Here is an 18,363-nt window from a genome sequence, read left to right on the forward strand (position 1 = left end):
AAAAAATGTGGGATAGTTAAGTTATCCTGAAAAAGCCTTCGGATGCATTTCAAGCCTTGGGGATGCCCATAGATCGTGAAGGGGAGGAGGAGGAAGTATCAAAGAAGTCCAAGAAGCAGCATTCAGAGAAGTAGGAACAAAACCAGGAGATGACTTCATTTTGAAAACTGAAGAGATAATACTATTTAAAAAAAAAAAAAAAAAAAGCAATCTTTCATACATATTTTTCTTAAGGTGGAAAGGAGAAGTGATCACACTTGTTTTTTACTTAAAACAGTGAAAATGTATGCAATGGGGGCAGGCCCAGCAAGACTATCTGACAAAGTATCTTCAAGGTCTGACTTTTCAGCTTGTTGATGAAAACATGCTATTTATGAGATAGAGTCAAAGCCTTATTGAAAACAAGATGGATTGCATACATCCCTTTTGCCTGTGAAGTCTGTCCTTCTATAACAACTGGTGATTGAAAAGTGCCATAGAGATCAAGGACCCTTTTCTATTGTCACACAATTACATGAATCTTCTCCCATGGTTAAATCCCCTAATGAAAATGGTTTAACTTGGTTTTGGCCTTCTTTTTTTATTGGAATAAAATACAGACAAACATGACAATGTTTAGGATAATGGCAAGTGTCAGTGAATAGAGTATCCTGAAATCAAAAAGATCCGAATTCAAATTTGGCCTTATACATTACTAGATGTGTGATCCCAGGCAAGTCATCCTCAGTTTCCTCATGTGTAAAATGGATAATAATAGTACCTACCTCAAAAGGTTGTTGTGAGGATCAAGTGAGATAAAGTACTTAGCACAGTGTTAACATATAGTACTATATAAATGTTAACTCTTATTAGTTATAGATGCTTCACTCCAGATGACTTTAGTACAAAGTTTATCTATAAGTATTTAAAAGTTGGTTTCTCACAGAATTAATATTTATAATACTTTCATTAATTCTTGACTTTATTGATGTAATACTTCCATCAATGCAAATCACAACTCCTTCACATTTTACCATTCTATATGGATCTTGTCTATGTCTACCCATAAATCCTCCATAAAGGATCCATTTAATGGGCTGGAGGATTTCCTCTAGTTCTTTTAACATCTCAGGGGTAACCATCATGCTGTTGTTCACTCTTGTTACATGACAAAATTTAAGTACGACAGTATTTATACACATATGCCTTCTTTCCTCCACAGAGTCCTACTCTGAAACTTCATCCTGGCATGGAGGTGACCCTTGATTCTCAAAGGATATGTCAGTGGAGCTCAAGCTCTAACAGGTTCAACCATGCTAGAAAGGCTTCAGGTATGGTCCCAGTAACAGAACAAGTCTGATTTCTGAGGACTGGCCTTGCTAAGTATCAAAAGCCTCACTAGTTAGCCACTTGGTGAATTCTTTGACCTTGGTAAGCCATATACAACAGAGGGAAATACCAAATGGCATTTCATCTCATGCAGCCAGTGGCAGGAAAATGTCAGAAAAGGGACTAAGGCTATGATAAAAACCACTTTAGACCTTTTTTTAATAAACTAGTGTAGCTGCTACTCAATGTGACATCCTTGCCCACGGAATGGATAGAATACTGGTGGAGCAGAATTGTTTCATTTGTGACATTCCTGTTACAAAACCAGAAGGAAGAAGTTACAGCTCAGTAACAGGATGTTTACAGATTCCCCTTAGAGAGGCAGATCTTCATTTTTGGCAGAATTGGTGTCAATGAGTACACAAAGTCAGTGACAAACCTTTCATGTAGAATATTTATTTGGTTATCTATTAAAATACACATAAGTTTGAACAGAAAGATTGCCATGAACTTGGTTTAACTGGTGTATCAACAACTCTTGCAGAGTGTGAAGAGGAAGTAAAAGTTTATGAAAATAAAACTATCCAAATTAAATCAGTAAATAACACCTAGTGGGAATTGGTGAGGAAGATGAGTAAGTTATGAGAGATGTCAAAGATAGATACCACACAAGTGGGTTACCAGTGTATTGATAATTCTTTCTTCTAGAAAAGAATTGACAGGTTTTGGATCATATGACTTCACATAAGTGATCATATCTTAAGATAAGAAATGCCCCCATTGATGTGATATTCTTGAATTCTCCTTTCTTCATCTAGCCAACCACCATATATATATATCAGTACTAGCCCAGTGGTACTCACCTGGTGCCACAGTATGACCATTGTCTACTTGTCACCTACAGATCAACTATAACATGCTGTTGACGTGTAAAATCCTTCCCCAAAGTAGTTCTAGTCTTGTTACAATTTACTTCATTCTTAGTACTGTACAGCCTAGCTATGCTGATCTATTTGCTCACAGTAGACACTCCATCCCCTACCCAAAAAAATTCACTTTCTCTTTGCCATTCTCCTGAGGAAGCCCTAATCTCAGTCAACTGTCAATGTATGTCCTACTTTCTACAGGAAAATTTTCCTAATCTTTTTAGCTGCTAGGTGATCTCCCTAACAAAATCATCTCATTTTGTAAATACCCACAGTAGATATGTATTTATAGTCTCCCCAAATAAAATATAGATTTCTTAAATGCAAGTACTGTTTAAATTTTGTCTTTGTTCTGAACCCCAGGGTGTGTATCAGGCTTGTAATATTTGCTAATTGATTGACTCTTCATTCTTAAATTCAAATACCCCAGAGTTGCCTAACTAGGTAAACAGATGGGAATTATGGGGGGGTGTCAGAGTACTAGGATAATAAGAAAGTCAACCTAATTACTAAAGAGAAAGCCTTGTAGAAATTTTTAGAAGATAACTGTCTAGAGCTCAAGAAAATATTCCACCTACTATAAGATTCACAAGCTCTCTACATTGAACAAGAAATCTCTATTTTTACATTTTCGTCCTTACTCTCCCAATAGTCATCTCTACTATTTTCTTTCTCACTTATCCACACATCCTTTGGAGATCAGCAAACAGGAAAAACCAGTTTAACTGACACTTCACAGACATTCCAAACTGCTCATGCACATTCCAGGCTCCCCTGCTTTCTTTGGTCTGTCTGATAGTACCCCCATACATAATAGATATAGGCTGGAACTTGTTTCCACAAAGCAACAATTAATTGATGGTTTTCTTTAACTTAAAAAAGTTATTCCTTTTGGAAGCTGGCTAATGTATTAAGTCTGCAAATTGAATTGCTTTGGAGAATTTCTAATAGCAATGATACATTCCTTAAGGTTCTCACATCAGAACTTTAGTGCACAAATTACTACAGTTCTTCCAGGTCTAGATAAGCAGGAAAATTGTGTAGATAATAATATGACTTGTTTTGAGCTCTCCTCAAATTTCTCCTTACCACTACTACCAAAGATGCTAAAAAGTCTCATTTGTTAATCCTTTGGGTATGTCACAAAATAAATATATCATCTTTAGGGTTAACAGATATAACAGATAAAAGATATAACATCTTTTAGGGTTTAGGGTTAACAAATTAATCTATGAACAATTTAGCATGAATTAGCATGAGTTAAATTAGTTAAGTGAGTCTAAGGGAATGGGGGCACAGGATTGGTATCACATCTCAGAGTTGAAAGCATCTAGTCCAATGTTTCTATAACATTCCCAACAAGATGTCATTGTTTCTGTTTAAAGACTGCCAATAAACAAGTGCCTCCCTGAAGCAGCCTATTTATTTCTTGGACAACTTTAATTCTTGGGATGTTTTTCCCATCCCTTCTAAATTTGACACTCTTCAGCTTCTGCTCATTATTCCTAATCCTGCTTCTGGGGCCAAACTGGAAACGTCTAGTCCTTCTCCCATATGAAAGCTCTTTAGATGCTAGAAAGACTTCCATCTTGTTCTTAAATCTGGAGCATCCCTAGTTCCTTCAACCAGTCTTCACATACTATGTTCTCCAGAAGATCATCCTGGATAGGCTTTAGTCCTCCTTGTAATCCAGAGGTGAACCAGGTATTTCAGCTACTGTCTGACCAGGTCAGCAGGACTCTCTTATCGCTGCCATTTTTCTGCACACTCTGCTTCCTAGATACAACATGGGGTGTGGTAGAATTCTGTGCTCAGTGTCTGGAAGCTCCACATTCAAGTCCTGCAACAGGCTCTTACTAGATATATGACTGTAGATAATTCACTTTATCTCTGTGCCTTAAGCAGTTCCCTAGGACTGCTCTACTAACTCACAGAATTAGATCTTTTATGCTTTCTTTTTGTAGCCTAGGATAGAATTAGCTCTTTTTAAAAAAGCTATTACACACATCATATTATAAACTTAACTTTTTCAAGGGAAAAAATATTTTTTCCCCAAGTTTTTCAGCTATGATTTCCAGTCTTTTAATTGTAAGATTGATCTTTGGACTATATTTATCTCTATTAAAATTCCATCTTTTTGGATCCTGACTCTGTTGCCTAATGTAATAATTGTACCCTCTACCTTTATATTTTCTGTAAAGTGGAGAAACATCTTTTCTGTGGCATCCAATAATTAGTAAAAAATAATACATGTTTATAGGTAAGTTTCTGAAATCTACAATTTGGAGCCCTACAGTTTGGAGCAGCCCCAAAGGAAACCTTGAAGCCGCCAGAGAATTTGGGGAAGGGGATTACATATGTGCTAAGAGGAAAAGAGAGTATTACAAAGAGTATAAAAAGATAAATTTAAGTTTTCCCTGGTCAGACACTTTAATAATTCTCTTCCTTGTCATAAACTTCCATTATTCCATCTCCTTTTGCCTCAGTCCTCCTAAGCTCTTTGCCCTTATCATGACCTTTTGTCCTCCTACCTCTCAGCACTTTCTTAAGCCAATTTATTCCTGATCTGATTTCTCTTTCCTCCTTGATTTTTCACCTGATAACCAATTCAACTCTGTACTGTACTCTCAAATCTTATTACTTCTTTGTTCTCTCCTGGTTGTTCCCTTGGGACACCACAGCCTTAAATTATTCTCCTCCTGTGACTCCTCCATTTCAACTCTTCAGCTACTCAACAAAAGTGGAGAAAAAGCCCACAGCCTTGCTGTTTGGGTTTATCCTGAGTTTGTTAGCCAAATTCAACAAAACCTCACTGCAGCAAGACAAATTATTATCTCCTTACAGAAGCAATTCCATCAAGCTTCTCATGCTCCCTCCTCTTTCTTGGATGAGCATCTCACTTTACTGACAATAGAAAGAACTGTTATAAGTTTTTTTTGCACAAATAGGTCCTGTTCCCTTTCTTTGACCTCTTTGGGATATAAACCTAATAGTGGTATTGCAGGGTCAAAGGGTATACACAGTTTTACAGTCCTCTGGACTTAGTTCCAAATTGTTCTCTAGAATTACTGAACTAGTTCACAACTCCATCAATAATGAATTAGTGTCCCAATTTTTCCATAACCATTCTTTCTGCCATGCTAGCCAGTTTGATAGCATTGATATGGGTATGAGATGGTAACTTAAAGAGTTGTTTTAATGAGCATTTCTCTCATCAGTAGAGATTTAGTGAATTTTTTCATGTGATTTTTAATAGTTTTGATTTCTTCTTCTGAAAAGTACTTGTTTATATCCTTTTTACCATTTATCAAATGGGAAATATCTCTTATTTTTATAAATTTGGCTTAGTTCCCTATATACTTGAGAAATGAGACCTTTATCAGAAAAACCTGTTGCAAAATTACCCCCTCCCCATTTCCTGTTTTCCTTCTAATTTTGACTACTTTTATTTTGTTAGTGCAAAAGCCTTTTAATTAAATGTCAAAATTATCTGTTTTACTTCATGTAATCCCTTCTGTCTTTTTTTTGGTTATAACCTCCTCTCTTATTCATAGATCTGAGTTACATTTTTCCATGCTCCCCTAACTTTGGATATATGATAGCACTTTCTATGTCTATATCCATTTTGACCTTATGTTGGTAAACATCATGAAATGTGGGTTTATGCCTAGTTTCTTTCTGTATTATATACCTAATGTATTCCACAGATCTACCACTCTTTTTATAGCCAGTACCGGAATGTTTTTGTTGATTGCCACTTTGTACTATAGTGTGAAATCTGCAATTACTAGGCTGCCTTCCTGAACATTTTTCTCATCGCCTTGATATTGACCTTTTTGTTCTTCCAGATTAATTTTGTTACTATTTTCTTTAGCTGTACCAAATCATTCTTTGATTGGTATTGACACTGAATAAGTAAATTAACTTACATAGAATTGTCATTTTTATGATATTGGCTTAGTTTACCCATGAGCAATAGATTTTTCTTCAGTTGTTTAGATCTGTATTTATTTACGTGAAAAGTGTTTTGTAATTGTATTTATATAATACATGCATTTGTCTTGTCAGAGAGACTCCCAAATGTTTTATATTGCCTGCAGTTATCTTAAATGGAATTTCTCTATTTTTTCCTGCTGGGTTTTGCCGATAATATATAGAAATGTTCATGAATTATATGGACTTACTATCCTAAAACTTTGCTGAAGTTGTTAATTGTTTCAACCAGTTTTATAGTTGATTCTATAAGTATACCACCATATCATCTGCAAAGAATGATAGTTTTGTTTCTTCATTGACTATTTTCATTCCTTCAATTTGTTTTTCTTGTCTTATTGCTATAGCTAGCAATTCTAGTGCAATACTGAATAATAGTGGTGTATTTTGTCAAAGGCATTTTTCTTAATTTTTATAATATGAAAACATTCCATGTATATTTTCTCATAATCAGTTCAAATTTCCTCTTTTTGAAACATTAAAATAAGCATAGAAGAAAAAATTACTTGTTCCACTTGCAAATAATCTTTAATGCAATAGAAAAAAATAAAAGTGTCTATTCACATGCAAATATATAACATAAATGACTATGGAAAGAAAACTAAATGGAATTAAAAGTCCTAAAGAAGTTGAAAATATTGAACTTTTTTTAAAAATAAGTTTTATTGATGTCACAGTCATTTCTGATCATAAGCCCCATATCTATTCTGGTTTGAATCTTCCCTTGTAATAAAAGAAAAAAATAGCTGAGAAAAACCAGACAGAAAAATATATGCATCATTTGACAAACTCAATCCTTCCTACTTTTTTCTACCACTTTGCCCAAAGAAGGATATGCTTAATTCTCATTAAAAAAATTTAGTTATGACAATTACTCAAGGTCCAGATTTCTTTTAGTGTTTTGGTTATTTGTTTTAGCATATATTGTTCTTTTAGTTCTACTTATTCACACTGCATCATTTCATACAATTCCTCCCATGTTTCTATGACTTCTTAATATTTAATAAATGTAATTTTTGCTGAATCTTAATACATTAATATTTACATTAATATTATTCATTCTTCAATTACTGAATACTTAGTTTCCAGTTCTTTACTATCACAAAAAATGCTCTATGATTGTGTTGGAAAATACTGGAACTTTATATTTTTCATTTCCTTTTTGTTTTTGACTTCTTGGGACTGGAATCAAAGAGTATGAAAAATCTAATCACTTCTTTAAAAACATCAATTATCATCTTTTGTTTCAATACCACTGCTCTCCATCCTAAAAGAGTAATTTTATGACAAAGAATTTTTTAGAAGAGGGGAAAAACAGTTCAGCAAAACGAACCAACACATGAACCAGATGCCCTCTGCTTCTGTTCACACTGGCAGCCAGGTCCCCAGAGATCAGCTGACTACTTCTTCCCTCCAGGGTCTATAATAAGGTAACCCTGAAGGGCTGGTATCTCTAAAACTCTCTCTTATGATCCTCAAACTGGGATGTTTTATCCAACATCAATCATATAGCTGAGATCAGTCATTTACTCATTAACATTTATTAGTTATGAGCTCTATGCTGAATGCTGGGGATACAAAGAAAAAAGTAAGATTGTCAAGGAGTTGATAGTCTAAAAGAAGAGACAACATACAACTCTGTACAAACTATTTACACAAGATAAACTGGAAATAATCAACATACAGCAGGCACTAGAATTAAGGGAGCTCAGGAAAGGCCTCTAGTAGAAGGTGAGATTTTTCACTGGAACTTCAAGGAAACCAGAAAACTACAGATGAGGAAGGAGGGATTCCCAGGTGTGGGGGACAATGCGTGGAAATGCCCAGATTCTGGAGGGGCATGTGGGCGGGAGCATGTGGGCGGGCGAATGGATGTAAGGCGTCTGGAAAGGAGTAGTTTCTGAAGGTTCTGGCTGCGGGGACTGGCCGACTTGTAGGCATCTGACGCTGGAGGTTATTTTCTCCCCTTCTTAGCCTCCCCACCAAGTTTGTTTTGGGCATTTTGCCCCAAGTGATTCCCTTGCTCTGCTGAGCTGGGTCCTTTCTGGGTACATGCTTTTGACTTGTTTGCTGGGCTGAGGTTCCAGTGGTTTGTCTTACTGACTCCAGTTGTTAAGGTGACCCCTGATGGCTCTATGATGGCTTTGAATGACAAATAGAATTGTAGTTTTGAACCTTAAGGTGATAGGGAGGCACTGGCATTTACCGAATAGGGGGGTGTAATAAGATCCCTTTGACAACTGAGCGAATGATGGACTAGAGTGGGTTGAGACTTGGGCAGGGAGACCAATCAGCAGGAAAACTTAGGACTTCATATAATAATGGCTAGCATTTAAATAGTACTTTAAATTTTACAAAGTACTTTAAAACATCATTTCATTTTACCTTTACAAAAATTGAAAATCACAAACTTCTTTTCAAAGCAGAAGTGTATTCTACCATTGCACAGGGAAGGTCTCCAGGGAAAGTGGCATTCTAAGTTCAAAGAATGGGCGAGGCTGTGGTACACCTGGAAACTTCTGGTCCCCACAGCCCTTTCCTCCCGCCCAACCTGGCAGTGAGGACTCAATGCCCAGCTCAGCCGGCTGCTTGCTGGGGGCACTTGTCCCTTGGCTCCAGGGATTTCTCTTACTGATTGTAGTTGTTAAGGGAATTTCTGAAGGCCACAGGGCCATAACCTGGTTAATTCCCTCACCACAGACTCATTCACCTAAGATCCGGAGAGAGGAATAAATATAAAGAAAATCAGGTTCATGCAGTAGCTGGGATAGGAAGAAAAAAGGGTCAGATGCCCCTCCCCCCATGCAGCACCTCCTTCAGAAACCTTAGCAAGAGAGAAAGAGTACTCATCACATACTCATCACAGAAAGATGTACTCATCACATACTCATCACTTTTATATGGAAACAGTTCTGCTTCTCGGACCAACCAAGTCCCAAGTTGCCATGCAGCACTCACAGCCAGGAAAGACATCCCCAAGCCTCTGCTTTGGATTGAAGCTAGAAATATTGTTCAGATTCTGCTTAACTCAGTGGGAAGGTCTAATCTGAGCATGCTCCAAGGACTGTGTCCCCAATAGCTGGTCTTCTGTTACTGGATCCTGACAGTAAATGCTGTAATATTTTCTTTTATCTTTTTGGCAGTTTAATTGCTTTTCTTGAATGATTCTAAATGGTTTCCTAGCACAGCTCCACCAATAGTGTATGGGCATGTCTGTGTTCCCATAGTCCATCAATATTAGCCTGTTTTTTAGCTTCTTTGTCAGTTTGCTGAGTCTGACAAAGCTTTAAAAAAAAAGGTAAAAACAAAATTATCTATAATGGTAATTGGCATTTCTTTTAATACCATGAATATCTTAGAAGTCTTAATCTTTGTCTTCCTATTTTTCTTATGACTCGGGATAAATCACTGCTACATTAAATCTGACGATTATTTTACATATAGAAAGATCATACTGATATATAGTATCCCTGTCAGCAAGCACAGTGTGTTAAAAATCCATTTACGAAAGTAAATTACTTTGATGAGTGAATGTTTTATGAAATACTTTATCAAAATAATAGTAAATATTATATTTTAACCACAGCGTTAGCAAATACATAGACTATTTCTCCATAAATATTGCACCACATCAGGGAATCTCACAGTGCAGATCTTGCAAAGATGACTCAGCCTTTGAAGGAGGGTGTTGACTGTAGAAATCATTAAGCATTCAATGCCAGCTCATACATTAAACATTTTTTCCCCTTCAGGACTGAGGAAATTTCGTTTCCTCCCTAGTCAGAGGAAAAAAAATAGGAGAAAGAACGGCTAAAAAAGTAAAGTCTGAAGATTCTCAGAAAGCAGCACTGGCTTTGGCCAACAAGAAGCTACTCTCTCTGAAGGTAACATATGACACTACCCAAAAAAACAGTTTTCCTGAGACTTAGTGATGACAGATAATACCTTAAATACCACTTAGCCAAGTTTTAGGAATGCAAAGCTTGTGAAGTAGTCTACATGAAGATTGTCCAGTTTCAGTACACAAATACTGTGCTCTGTATTGAGGATCTGGATGTTGTATTAAATGGAAATGGTAGAAACATTTTCTAAAAGAATACTCATGGATAAAACTGTCCTCCATCCCCTAGAATAGGAACTAGTAATTATAGTGCATTTTATCTAGATGATAGGTCACAAGTGTCATTGAAGGTCCCTACACTATAGGATTGGGTCTGCAGAGTTTTCAAGTAGGTTGTTTGGACTGCTAGGTTGACATTATTATTTCACTAAAGAAAATCACTGAAATAAATCAGTTCTAAGGCCATTTGTTGATTATATAAATCCAAATGTGAGAAATCTTCTCAAACTTTAAGCTAAACTTGGAAAAAAAAAAAAAAACAGCACTTTAAAATCCCAGAAAATAATTTGAAGCTTCCAAAATGGTCCTCAGTGAAATAAAAGTATTATGGGAGAATATTACTTGCCACATGGAAGCATGTAGCCGTGAAATAGCAAGACATGATTTATACCTGATGAGGACGACCAGGTCTTGGTCCTCAGCTTTGAAATGGCAGAAACTTGATTTTTGTCAGCTTACTCTGAAACAATTAAGTTCTGAGAATTAATTCACACTAATTAAATGTATAAGCCAGGGTACCTCTATTCAATACACCAGACATGATTATATTAACATTCATTTGAACAAAGAATCCTTTCCTGGTAATGATATCCATCCAGGACACCAAATTACCTATCAGAAAATTACTTAATGAATACAGAATTAAAACAGACGTAGTTGGATAGTCTTAAAGGATATTTCCACTTAACTATGGTTGTTTCAGGAATTGCCTTTTTCTATTTTTCAGGACATTAAAGTGAAGGACCCTCTATCCTAGACTGTGTTGGAAACATCCTGACAAAATCTTACTTTTTATCTCTTCTTTTTCAAGATTTTAAAAACTCCTATTTAGACTTTATGCAGATCACCAATATAATTAATATAATTAAATTAGATCACAATTTATTCTATATTTGTTTCATTTTAGTCCCCCTGATAAGACATGGAAACCCTTAATTCTTTTTGATGAAATTGGTGACATCCTAATCTTGACAGAGACATCTTAATAAGAATTGGGAAGTGAACTAGTTTGAACAAGTAACTTATTTATAAACCTATGTAGGTCATTTTTTAAAAACCTTGTCCACAAATTCTCAAGATCTACCATATGTAGGGTTTCCCTCATGAACTCTTTATGCCAAGAAAATTATTCTAAGAGTATTTTAATGTCACCATATGAGAATATATAATTAAATTGATTGATCAAGTAGTACTCTATAATAATTAACTCATTGATCTTTATGACACCACAGTAGAAATATAGGAAAATATATTTTATACCCATGTAGATTGAATGGTAATCTGCTGGAAATTCCAGTAAAATAATGTGAATAATCTTTTTTTTTTTTATTTTTTTATTTAATAGCCTTTTATTTACAGGATATATACATGGGTAACTTTACAGCATTAACAATTGCCAAACCTCTTGTTCCAATTTTTCACCTCTTACCCCCCCCCACCCCCTCCCCTAGATGGCAGGATGACCAGTAGATGTTAAATATATTAAAATATAAATTAGATATAATGTGAATAATCTTAAAGAACTCTACAAATTTGACTGATTTTTATTTTTCATTTGACCCAATTAAAATTTAACATTGAACATCAGTGTAAGGATACTAGAAAAGTGATTTTAAAATATTTACTAATTTGAATTGTATTTAGCGGTGGAAAAAGAACTTTGAAAAAAAAACACTCAGCATTTCAAACTACATTATAGTGAGGTGTCTAGAATGGTACATTGGATAGTATTTTGAGTAACCTGAGAATTTAGAAGACCTTAGTTCTAGGTCTTGTCCTGCCTCTTACTAGCTGTGTGACCTTGGATAAAGTATTTAAAACACCCTAAACCTTTGTTTCACCAGTTATAAAATAAGGATGTTAGAGCAGATGACCTGTAAGAGTTTTCAAATCCTATAAGTACCTTTAGTTATCACAGATAAAATATGGATTTTAGTCCTTTTAAAAATAGCCCTTCCCTCCCCACAGGTAGGTATACATTGAAGTTAGAGTAATTATCATTATTCCACTATTTAATTTTGTTGGTAATTTCTTAGCTCAGGCTTCTTATGAAGGAATTTTTATTATACTGAATCTCATTTTTAAAAAAGGAAACGTGAGAATATGTAGCTAATTTTCAGTTATTTATAAAGTATTTATTGCTAGATTAAGAATATTGATAAGATCAAACTGAAATCTCTACATTAAGTTATTTAATATTTTAAATTCATTCTTATACTTATAGCTTAGCATTTTTGCACAATGTCATTTTATCAAATTAATATATAAGTTAAAGAACTAGGTCTTTAAAATATGAGTTCCTGGTTTGGGGCTTAACCTATTAAGCTTATTAAAACGTTGCTTCAAAAAACAAAAAACAACCCCCCCCCCCCCCCCCCACAGATATATTAATTGCATTGCCCTGTTGAAGGTTGGAGTTCCTACACTGTGTAGTGTTTTAGTTCTAAAGAGATTATACTGATGGTAATTCAATAGATGTACATTTGTAAACTCTTAGTAGTGTTTACCAGGGGAGGGTTAATAAGCGAATATGCCCTTTATAACATATAATATTCATTTTGATCCTATAATGAATGGAGCTATGATTTCCATTGTGGGAACTCCCCTCAACAATACAGATGGGGACTAAGTAAGATATAATTTCTGTCCTGTAACTCCTATCCATGTTCTGCTTGAATTCCTCTACTTGGGTTTCTCCAAGCACTTACTACTTGTATGGGGCTAGTCAATTAATTGGAGTTTTCCCATCTTGCCTCAGTTTGTTCACCTGTGAAAAGTGGATAATTACATTTGGTTTTGTAAGAAAAGAGCTTCACAAACTGTAGCTATTTAAATATAAATTGTTATATTGTGAGATTCTACGCAGCTCACAATTTCACTTTATTTTGAATTACAAGATTAATAAAAATTAATAAAGGGAGAGGAAAGAAAATCTAAAAAGCTACGTAAGTTCCTTGAAAATAAGACCATATAAATAAAAAGTACTTTTATTTACATATTGTTGTATTTTAATAGGCAGATATCAGATATACATAAATAATGCTTGTCTTTAATTAATATGACTGAAAAAATGGGAACTAAATTAATGTCTTGGTTGTATTTCCATGGAGAAGCCGCAGCATGGTTTTTAGTGAATAGAGAGGCTGAGCCTGGTAGTAAGGAGGGACTTAAGGATTTGTCTATTAAACGTTAATGAGGACAATGATTCAGGGGAAATCATTTCTCAGTTTTTCCTTCACCTATCTCAAACCAAAAAACATAGTTGTCAATTTGCGTTGGGATAAGTTTCTGAAAGTTATAGGTCATTTAAATGTCTTAAAGCTTGTTCCTCTCTAAGGCCTCAATTAAGAACTGAAGGTCCTACCTCTGACTCATCCAACACTGTGGCAAGCCCACCACCACCAAACTTCCAGGTCCTGTGCCTGATAGGAGCCTTTCCCCCTTTTAATTCTAGCTCTGAGAACAGTAATGGGTAAGTATCGTGGATATGTCAAAACAGCCTCCAATCAACCTTCTCCCGGACTTCCCTCCAGTGTATGGGATGGTCTAGGACGACTCTGTCTTTGGTCACCTGTCACCTAGTTCTCACCTGGTCACTCTAATCAAATGTTTTTTGTAAATGCTAAACTAGTGGGAGTAATCGACAGGCCTCAACCCAGCTGTTGACAGCCTGGCGAGGCCTCCCCAGTTGGACTGGACCGAGGAGAACAATCTGTTCCCAGGACCACCATGAAAGCAACGGAAGCACTTAAAGCTTAGTCGGAAATGGCAGAAGCCAAGGGGCTGCCTCCCCTCGACTTCTATCTAGTCTGTCCTACCACTGGACTTTCCGTAACTCCGGACAACTTGGTGCAACTCTGCCACACTTAAATCTAATTCACCCACTTATTAAAAACATCCCGCGATACATGTGGGCCTTCTCAGAAAGGAAGGGCAAAGGCACACCCCTTAGAGGGGGCTTCGAGTGCTCGAGGATGTGTGCACTCCCCTGGGTTTCCCCCGTTTAGAACATAAGCTCCTTGAAAGCAAGCACAAGCTCCTCCACAAGGTCCCCCTGGTGCCTTCTTGCTTGCACCAGTGTCCTCGGGGTTGAGCAGAGCGCCCATCACACCCTGGGCCCCCGAGAAACGCCTTTTCTTCCATTCCTATACCCACGAAATCATAGGTCTCGGAGGCAGCCTTTAACAGCAGCTAATTGTTGTTGCCCCAGAATTGCTTTTCAGTGTTAACACGTTCCCTGCCAATTTAGAAAACTGATTTCCCAAAGTCAGCATGGGGTAAAAATGCCTTTGAGCGAGAATGGCGGTGCTTCGGCTACCAAAAGGCCTCAATGCGACCTCTCAGGAGATGGGCTCCTCCTGCCTATTGCTCCCTTAACTTTTAGGGAAGGGCCTCGCTTGGCCTAGCTGTCCGGACAGCGGTTGGTCGCCGGTGCCCCGAGCGGCTAGAGGGTCCCAAGTTTTTAAAACAGAGGCGCGAGGGGCGCGTGCCCCGGGTTCGTTCGGACAGCCGGGCCTCGCGGCCTCCCCCGGGCAGGGCCCGGCGGCTGCAGGCGGGCCCCGCCTCGAGGGGCCGTTACGGGGTGGGGGAGCGCGCGCTCACAGAGCCGCACTGTGACACGCGCCGGCCGTGCCCGCGCCCAGCGGTGCGCAGGGAGCTCAGGCCGCGGGCGCAGTCTATGACCGAGGCGGTGATGTGCGCATCGCCTCCGCAGACCCGCCCCACAGCGACCGCCAAACCAAGCTGGGGACCGAGGGGCCTGGGCTCCCTCCCGGGCCCTGGCGAGGAAGGAACGACCACCGGGAAGGGAGGGCGGGCCGCAGGGCACAGCGGACCCCCGGGGCGAGGCTGGGGCTCCACACACGGCCACGCCACAGCCGCTCCTGAAATGGGAACTGATTGAGCGAGGGACTGGAGGCTGTAGCGGGAGGGGAGGGGGGCACAGGGGAAGGCGGGAAAGAGAAAGGGGAGGGGCGAGCCGAGGTGGAAGAAGGCGTTGGAGGGGGGGAGTCTTCTTTCCCTTCGGACGGCGCTGATTGGGCCTCCGGAATCCGGGCGCTGATTGGCCGCGTGGGCGAGGCGGAGGGGCCGTGCGCAACGGCGTGTGTGGGGCCGTGTGCAGATCCGCGTGTGGCGCAGGCTAGGACCCCGAAAATAAACAGCCGCTACCACCGCTGCTGTCCCTCTACTCTTCTCGGGAACTGAAGCGTCCGAACCCGCTACCGCCGCGGGCCCTCTCCGACGTCTTAGGTAACCGCCCGCCTGGCTAAGGGGAGCGGGGCGGAGGTCGGGCAGGGCCGGGTCCCGGGCCCGGGCGGGCGGCCCGAGGCCAACCAGCAGGAAAGCGGCTGCGGCGGGTGGGGGGGGGGTGCTGAGGCGGCTGCGATGGCGGCCGAGTTCTGGCCCGCCGCCGCTGCTGCGTCAGGCGGGAAGCCCCGCAGCCGCCTCCGCCCGCCGCTGCTGCTCGCCCCGGCCTCGGTCTCGCGCCTAAGGCGGCGCAAGGGCAACCCTTCGCCCTTCGGCCCGTTGGGCCCGGGCGCGGGCCCCGCGCTTCTAGGCCGCCGGAGCGTGGGGTCGCAGACGACAGAAAGGCCGGGCGCGGCGAAGCCTCTGGCGCTCGCGGCCCTGGGGGGAGGGAGAGAGGGAGGGAAGAGGAAGGGAGGAAGGCCGCCTGGTTGATGTGGCGAAGAGCCCACGGGAACATGCGGGAAAGGGGCCATGTGGCGGCGGGAAGGTGTCCTGGTGGGGGGGAGGGGTGGAGGCTCGGCGCCGGCCATGTGCTCGGCGCGGAGGGGCCCCAGCCCGAACCATGTGCCTCGATGGGCCCTGGCCGCTGTGCTTGGGGGCGCCCCGGTGGCGAGGCCTGCGCCTTGGGAAGTTCGGTCCCCGTAGTCTCTGGAAACTTCCTTGGGGCCTTGGGGTTATCTGAAGCAAATGATTTACTTGTCTTTATTGACATAAGGGGCTGTTTTTTTTTTTTTTTTTTACAACATGTAGTCAAGTTCTTTAAACAAGTAAGTTTAAACAACTAGCAACTCTTAAAGCCCACCGGTTTTTGCTGGACTTTCTAACCTATTCAAAGCTTTTGTGCTTCAGAAAATTTTTTATTTTTACTGTAAGGTGGTTTTTAAATGTTGGATTTTGCAAGAATTTAAAAATGTCTATCTCCATATCCGGTCACAAATGGTTTTGGAACTAGATGATCATCCAAATTGAGATTATATTTTGTATAAAATATAGCCATGCTTCCACATGTTAACCACATGGCCTAAACAAGAAGGCACTTTTAAAGTAAAATAAGCCACATCTGGTCTTAAAACCTCCATTTAAATAATTGTAGCCTAAATTGATTGTGACTGAGGCAGTTAGTAGATTAAAGTTCGTTTTTACCCACAAAGAGAAAGATGGGAACGATATATTATAGGCCAGTGAGAAAACTGCAGCAGCTTATTAGTGTGGCTGCATGCTTTCGTTTACCAGCTTAAATTTAAAAGTCACAGAATACCACTGTTATCTCTTAAGATTTCCCTAAAACCACTTTCCCGAAGTCCTCCTCCTCTCCCTCAACCCCCCGCCCCCCTTCAGTGGCCTTTGGCCTGTGTGATGTAATTGGGGGAGGGGTAAAAGGCTGATATCTGCATCACTTCAAATAGTAATTTATGCTCTTATGAGGTCATCTTTTTTTTTTTTTGAAAGCAGGTTTAAAGCTGTTCAATTTAGAATATATTCTATGAAAATGCAGAAGTACTGAATGTAATAATCTTCCATGCAGAGGTCACTATTTTGCAGTATTTCACTTTAATATTCTTTTGAATTTTGACAATTTGCAATAATGCAGTTTTAAGCAAGGTATGTAGACTGCCTATACAAAAATTGGAGTCAGGTCTGTAAAGAAAAAATGTACTATCATGTTATTATTAGGAAGAGGGAGAATGATTTTTTTATTTCAGGTATAATAAAAGTATGACTACATTTTTATTTAGAAATTGAGTGTCCTCTAAATGATATTTAAGTGTTCTGCAAAGCACCACTGTCACAAATTACTCATCATTGGTAGTGGAATTATTGATTCTTGCTGGTATATTCTAAAGAATAACATTCACATTTAACATGTCTAATTACAGATTCATATTTTAATCTGATTTCTTCAGTTATTTGGTAAAAGGGAGAAATTTAGTGGTTTTCTCTTCCCCCAGTTAAAAAAACAGTAGTATAATTGTACACTGGGGAAAAAATTAAACCAAATAAAGGTTTAAAAAAATTTGATTTGATCCAAAGTCTTAGTATATGGCCTTTAACAATTTTCAAAACTTGGTATACTTGACTATTTGTTTAATGTAACCAATATGGCATACAAATAAATTCTATCAACCAGGTACATAGATTTTAATATGTGATTTCATCTATCCTAAATACTAGGTTTAACAAATATATATTCAAATTACTAAAATCTCTTCTGGTTATCAGGATACAGAAGGGTCAAATTTAATATTCTGATTTGGTTCAGTTTCTGTTTTTAGAATATCTTGGTTGTGGAATGGACTACTCATTATAAATGGGGAAAGAAAGAATGACTGTGCACTTGTATTTTGATATAAATAACTATTAAACAATGAGAGCCCTATATTTTCATTTCTACCTTTTGGCAGTTAATGTAACTAGGGTTTTGATACATTGGCACCTCCTATTTGTTCCCTACACCTCCCAAAGCTATGAAACCTTGAATAAGACATTTTAAACTCTGGAGCCTGATTTCTTATCGCCAAAAATAGAGGTGGTACCTTTTTCTGCCTTAATTTAGTCCATATCCTTCACTTCCCTTCTCCCAGTGATCTCTATTGTCATGTTAATGTGCAGCTGATTTATTTCTTTGACCATTCTGTAGGACATTTGGGTTGTTGCCAATTTTTCTTATTTCATGTGGTCTGACTAGAAATCAAAGGTTCTACAACCCAGCTATATAGATTATCTCTTAAGATTTTCTTTTAAATTGAGCCTCACTGTGACTCATTCGCT

The 18,363-nt window shown here is 38.9% G+C and overlaps 1 protein-coding gene and 1 long non-coding RNA gene across 13 annotated transcripts in view; one reads left to right on the forward strand and one right to left on the reverse strand.

Annotated features, from left to right (window-relative positions):
• Positions 1 to 18,363, forward strand: part of CNBP (CCHC-type zinc finger nucleic acid binding protein) — an 89,739-nt gene that overhangs the window by 53,510 nt on the left and 17,866 nt on the right. For 6 of the 12 annotated variants that reach the window (XM_031956567.1, XM_031956575.1, XM_031956495.1 and 3 more), the window contains exon 1: positions 15,327 to 15,597. The exons of 1 other annotated variant lie outside the window; for it this stretch is intronic. The gene's annotated coding sequence lies outside the window, so the exon portion shown is untranslated. Of the gene's footprint in view, positions 1 to 9,979; positions 10,112 to 15,326; positions 15,598 to 18,363 lie in introns of those variants that run through there. 5 more of the 12 variants (XM_031956503.1, XM_031956512.1, XM_031956528.1 and 2 more) reach the window with 4 other exon arrangements.
• On the reverse strand, positions 9,109 to 10,848 carry LOC116421951. The gene is made up of 3 exons (XR_004232549.1): positions 10,739 to 10,848; positions 9,873 to 10,003; positions 9,109 to 9,511 (listed from the first exon to the last, which is right to left on the reverse strand). It is a non-coding gene; the product is annotated as an uncharacterized LOC116421951 (long non-coding RNA).

Source organism: Sarcophilus harrisii, chromosome 1 (assembly GCF_902635505.1).
Source record: "Sarcophilus harrisii chromosome 1, mSarHar1.11, whole genome shotgun sequence".
NCBI lineage: Eukaryota > Metazoa > Chordata > Mammalia > Dasyuromorphia > Dasyuridae > Sarcophilus > Sarcophilus harrisii.